Consider the following 6,000-nt stretch of genomic DNA (forward strand, 5'->3'; position numbering starts at 1 on the left):
ACTTACAAGCAGTACTTTTATGTCCCGTATTAAAGGCATCAGCACTCTATTACAGAACCAAGCTAAAAGTCCACAATTTTACAATATTCGATATAAAATTGTCTGAAGGATATTGTTTTTTGTGGGATGAAAGTGAAGGAGGAGTAAATGCTGACGAATTCTGTTCTATAATATTTCATTTAATCTGTACAAAACTTGATTTGTCACCACCCGTGAACGAAATAATAATTTTTAGTGACGGTTGTAATTACCAGAATAGGAATTCAATTTTGGCAAATACATTCTTGCTTGCGTCTGTCAAAACAGGAATAAAAATTACTCAAAAAATTTTAGAGAAGGGCCATACACAAATGGAATGTGATGCTATGCATGCCACTATTGAGAGAAAATTGCAGAACCGAGAAATTTATTCTCCAAGTAATTACATAGAAATATGTAGAACTGCCAGAATTAAACCGAAACCATATAATGTTGAATGGCTTGAGTATACTTTTTTCAAGAAATTTAGTAGTTTAAACTATGTCTCGACTCTGAGACCGGGTAACAAAGCAGGCGATCCTGTAGTGACAGACATAAAATGTATTCAATATTGCCCAAATGGGGAGCTAAAGGTAAAGACAAGTTATTAAGATGAGTATTTTAATATTCCACGCAGAATTAAAATGCCTCTTGTAGAAGACTTGGAACGAATCACACCTTTATATCAAAACAAACCGAAGATTACAGCTATAAAATTTAGACACGTGCAAGAAATGAAACGTGTCCTTCCAAAAGAGGTGCACAATTTCTATGATTCATTACCACACGAGTAAAATAAATTCTTTTCTAAAGCTATAGAACATAATCATTATATTTTATTAGTTTTATTTTGTACTGAAACTTTGTAATAATTTCTTAATAAATGTATTTAATGTGATGTTGAGGCTGGCTTCTTTAATTTTGATATCTGAAAATATCGTAAGTCAGGTAATTTCTAGAATTTTGTTATCTGAAAAAGTCGTAAGTCCAAAAAAATTTGGTTTTCTCCATAATGCCTACTCATTAAGATTTTTTTAATATCAATTTCATTGTATTAGTCTAAAAACTAATATGGTACCAAAAAGTTTTTCATTAAAACCATTATTGGTCAAAATAACCAGTTTTTTGTTCCTTCTGTATAATTTGTAAAAACCTACTTACGACTTTTTCATTCTAGGCCATCGATATGATTTTGTCATAAACATTGTCATGCGGCTCGTCATAGCTCGTCACAGGAGAATAGGACGGTACCTATTCCGCATGAAAAAATCGTATAATTTTCGGTAATAATACCGATGACACTAACATATTTAATTACTGCGCCTTATTCTTATATGTCAATTCATTGAAATTCCCTTTCCGAGAGATAACATCCTTTATTTAAATATTTAGTTTATGTTTAGTGTTTTATAATCTTCTTAGTCATAGGTTTAGTTTCTTTATTAATTATTTTTAATTTAGTATATTATAATATAAAAACACATAAAAATGGGAACAAGAATCATAGGAGACTTCAACACAACAAAAGGGCTCCTGCAGGGTTGTTCCACATCTCCAACCCTATTCAAAATATACTTAGAGAAAGCCTTAACTACATGGAAAAGAAAATGCGAACTCATGGGAGTACCGGTACGAAACGAATACCTATATACGTTAAGTTTTATATATTTTTATATAGTTTTATATATGTGGTCTATAAAAGACCACAAAATATACATCACCTATTGACAGTAGAAAAATATCAGTACTTGGGAACTTTGATCAATGAAATCAATGATCATATTGCAAAAATAAACAGGCGAATAGAGATGTCCAGATCATCATTTATACGAATGAAGCCACTCCTAACGTGCAAAAATCTAAATTTGGAGAGCAGACTACGTACCATTCGCTGTTATATATTTTCAATATTATTATATGAAGCTGAAACTTGGACATTAAAAAAATGCAATTTAAAAAGAATCGAGGCTTTCGAACTCTGGTTATACCGCAGAGTATTAAAAATATCATGGACTGATGGAATTACAAATAAAGAAGTACTGGAGAGGGTTGGTAAAGAAACAGAACTAATCACCACTATACAAACCAGAAAACTGGAATACCCAGGCCACGTGATGAGGGGACCAAAATATGAAATTTTGAGACTCATAATACAGGGAAAGATTCAAGGAAGAAGATCTGTTGGCCGAAGGCAGAACTCATGGTTGAAGAATCTACGTGATTGGTATCAATGATTGGTATCGATTGATTTGTTTAGAGCAGCAAGTTCAAAAATAAAAATAGCCATTATGATTGCCAACCTCCGTAGGGGTGGCACTCTAAGAAGAGAAGAAGAAAAGTAGACTTTAAGAAAGGACGGAGAGATGATTCGAACGTGTCCGTGTCAAAAAGCGTGCAAATAAAGGCACAATAAAGGATCGCGGCGTGATCGCGGCTAATTATTGTACGTATTGCGAAGGGAGTGTGGGATGGGTTCCGAATGCTTTAAAATTATGTTCGCTCATCTCTTTTCTTTTTCCTCTAATCATTCTCCATATTTCTTTCTGTGTTTCGTAGAAGTAGTGTTCCATCTGTTTTGAGAAGCTCTGCCAGTTTTCCCTTTTTATTTGTCTAACTAATGTATTCGTTTCATTTCTGTTGTGTTTGTTGTGTTCTGTATTGTAAAAAAGCTTTCTTATTTTCTTCACATTTTGTCTTCACTTCCTCTCTAAACCATGGGGTTTTCTTTTTTGATATGATAGTGTTTGTTACCTTCCTCTCTCCAAATGATTTTATTGCTGGGTTAATTAGGTTATTTTTGAGGTTTTTCCAGCTTTTCTCGTCGACATCGCTTTTTTATATTCCATTCCCAGCAATCTTCTCTGATATTATTTTTCTTTATAACTATTCCGTGGATTCTGTATTTAGTTCATCGACTCTAATATTTGTTTGTGTTATCGCCGCTCTTTTGGGTGTGAAGTATTTCATGATTCTTATTTTACATTATACTAAGCTATGGTCGCTACCTACATCTGCTGAGTTGAGGCATCTTACGTCAATTATTTTTGAATGATGTATATCTTTGTTGGTTATAACATAATCTATCATGGACCTTTGTCCACAGGTGTTGTTAAATGTATATTTGTTTTGGTCTTTGTGGTCAAAAAATGTGTTTTTTATTCCAAGTTCTTTATTCGTGCAAAAGTTTATTATCAGTTTTCCAATTTCGTTTTTAACATTTTCGTTATGTGTTTGCTTAATTCCGAGTATTACTTGATTGTCTATTCGAGCATTAAAATCACTCAATATTATCATCTTCCCTCTGACTTGATCTACTATTTGTCGTAATTCATCGTAAAACGTTTCCCTTGTTGTTTGAGGCTAGTTATTTTCTGGGCCGTATACTTCGATGATGTTCAGGTCTGCCTTCTCCATTCTTATCTTTGCTGTTATAATTCTTTTTGGTATGTATTGACACTTTTTGATACGATTTTGGTACCTTTGGTGTATTAGTAAGGCTACACCTTCTTTTTTTATGTTTTCTTTTGTTACTCCACTGTAGATTAGTATGTATTCACCTATTTTTGATTGTCCTTTTCCTTTCTATTTTGTTTCCTGTAGAGCGCAAATGTCTATTGGTGGCTCTTTCAGCACTTGGATTATTTTTTGGTGCCGTGAGTTAAGCGATCTAATATTCCACGTAGTAACTCTCATCTGGTTTTTGGATATTTTTCACTCAACCTTATTTCTTGCCGTGGTCGTCTTCATTGTATCAATCGAGGCTGTACCTGGATATGCTTGCGTGTTTTGCTACATTTTTAATATTTTGAACTGTCTTCTTCTTCTTTGAGTGCATCTCCTATAGGAGATTGGATATCATTAGGGCGATTCTAATTTTATTTACTGCTGTTTTGAATAATTCGTTAGTGGTACAGCCAAACCACTCTCTTAAATTTCTCATCCAGGACATTCTTCTACGGCCTGGATTTCTGCGTCCTTGGATTTTTCTTTGCATTATATTTTGTAGGAATGTGTACTTTTGTCCTCTCATCAGGTGGCCTAAGTATTCAAGTTTTTTCTTTTTTATATTCAGTATAACTTCTGGATCGTTATTTATTCTGCGTATTACCTCTTCATTTGTAATTTTATCCACCCAACTTATTTTTAGTATACGGCGGTAGCACCACATCTCAAAGCTTTCAAGATTTTTAACATTCCTCTGTTTAAGAGTCCATGCCTCAACACCGTAAAGCAAAGTATTGAATACATAGCATTTTAACATTCTAGTTCGTAACTGAATACTAATATCACTATTACAAAATAATTTTTTCATTTTTATAAAGGTAGACCTGGCAATTTCAATACGTCTTTTTATCTCGTGATTTTGGTCACCTGTTTCATTGATGAGGGTTCCCAAGTATTTGTATTCGCTTACTTTTTCGAGTTGGGTACCGTTTATTGCGATACTAGTGTCATGTATTGGATTCTTACTGAAGGTCATATATTTGGTTTATTTAAGGTTCATCCTTATGCCGTAGTTATTACATATCTCATTCATACTTTCAACTAGATGTTGTAGATCTTCCGCTGTTCTTGCCATTATCACAGTATCGTCAGCATATCGAATGTTATTGATAACTTCTCCATTGACTAGTATCCCTTCGTTTGCATGTGAGAGAGCTTCTTGGCATATTTGTTCGCTTTAGATATTAAACAAGAACTCTGACAGTATACAACCCTGTCGTACTTCTCTAAGTATTTTGACTTCGTCCGATGTTTGGTCTTCTATTTTTATATTAGCTCGCTGATTATATATTATTTGTAGATTCTAGATTTTATATTATTTGTATGTCTCTGGTGTCGATGTTCTTACCCTCCAGGATTTCTTTGAGTTTATTGTGGCGTACTTTGTCAAAGGCCTTTTCAAAGTCTATAAAGCAGGCGTGTACCTCTTAACATCTTAACATCTAGACATCTCTGTGTTAGGACGTTCAAGACAAAGAGAGTTTCTCTTGTACCTAATCCATTTCTGAACCCCATCTGTGTATCGTTAATATCGATATCTAACTCTGGATAGATTCCGCTGTGGATGACTCTAAGAAATATTTTAAGCAAATGACTCATCAAGGAGATTGTTTGATGATCTGAACATTGCATTGCCTTAGTTTTCTTCGGTATGGTGACAAACGTAGACAGCAACCATTCCTGAGGTATTATACCAGTACTGTATATTGTATTGAATAGATGTAATATTATGGTTACGGATTTATTATTCAAAAGCTTCAACAGTTCTGTAGGAATTTCATCAGGTCCATTTGCTTTTCCATTTTTAGCGTTTCTTATTGCGTATTCTACTTTTTCTTTCAATATGTCCGGCCCAGTTGCATTGATTTTTTTAGTTAAGTTGTTTCTATCGTCTTTAAATAATTCATTCAGGTATTCTGTCCATCTTTTTATTTTATTCTCTAGATCTACAATAAGATTTCCATCTTTGTCCTTAAGTTTACCTATTTGCCATTTTTTATGCTTCCTGTTATCTCTTTTACTTTTTTGTGCATATTGAACGCATCGTACTTTTTCTCATTGGTTTTCATTTCTTCACACTTTTCTTTAATCCACACCTCTTTGGCTTCTTTTATTCTCTTTTTTATGTGTTTGTTTATTTCTTTGTATTTGTTTAGGTAATTCTTCGTCTTTCTTCTTTGTTCCATCAAGTCTAGTATATCTTGTGTCATCCACCCCTTATTCTTTGTTGTTGTTTTTGTAAGATGTTTCTTTCCTGCTGTTTGTATAGCTGTATTTATGTACTTTAATTTTTGGTTAACGTTTTTTGTACCGTTAATTTGTTGCTGCACTGAACGGAGGTTTTCATTTATTTCTTCTCCTGTTTCTTGTCGTATATTTTTGTTTCCAAGTTTATTTAAATCTAGTGCCTTTCTGTGTAGTCTTTTAATCTTTTTTGGTCTCATCTCTATCACAGTAACTACCGGATTATGATCTGAG

Source organism: Diabrotica undecimpunctata, chromosome 3, assembly GCF_040954645.1.
Source record: "Diabrotica undecimpunctata isolate CICGRU chromosome 3, icDiaUnde3, whole genome shotgun sequence".
Taxonomy (NCBI): domain Eukaryota; kingdom Metazoa; phylum Arthropoda; class Insecta; order Coleoptera; family Chrysomelidae; genus Diabrotica; species Diabrotica undecimpunctata.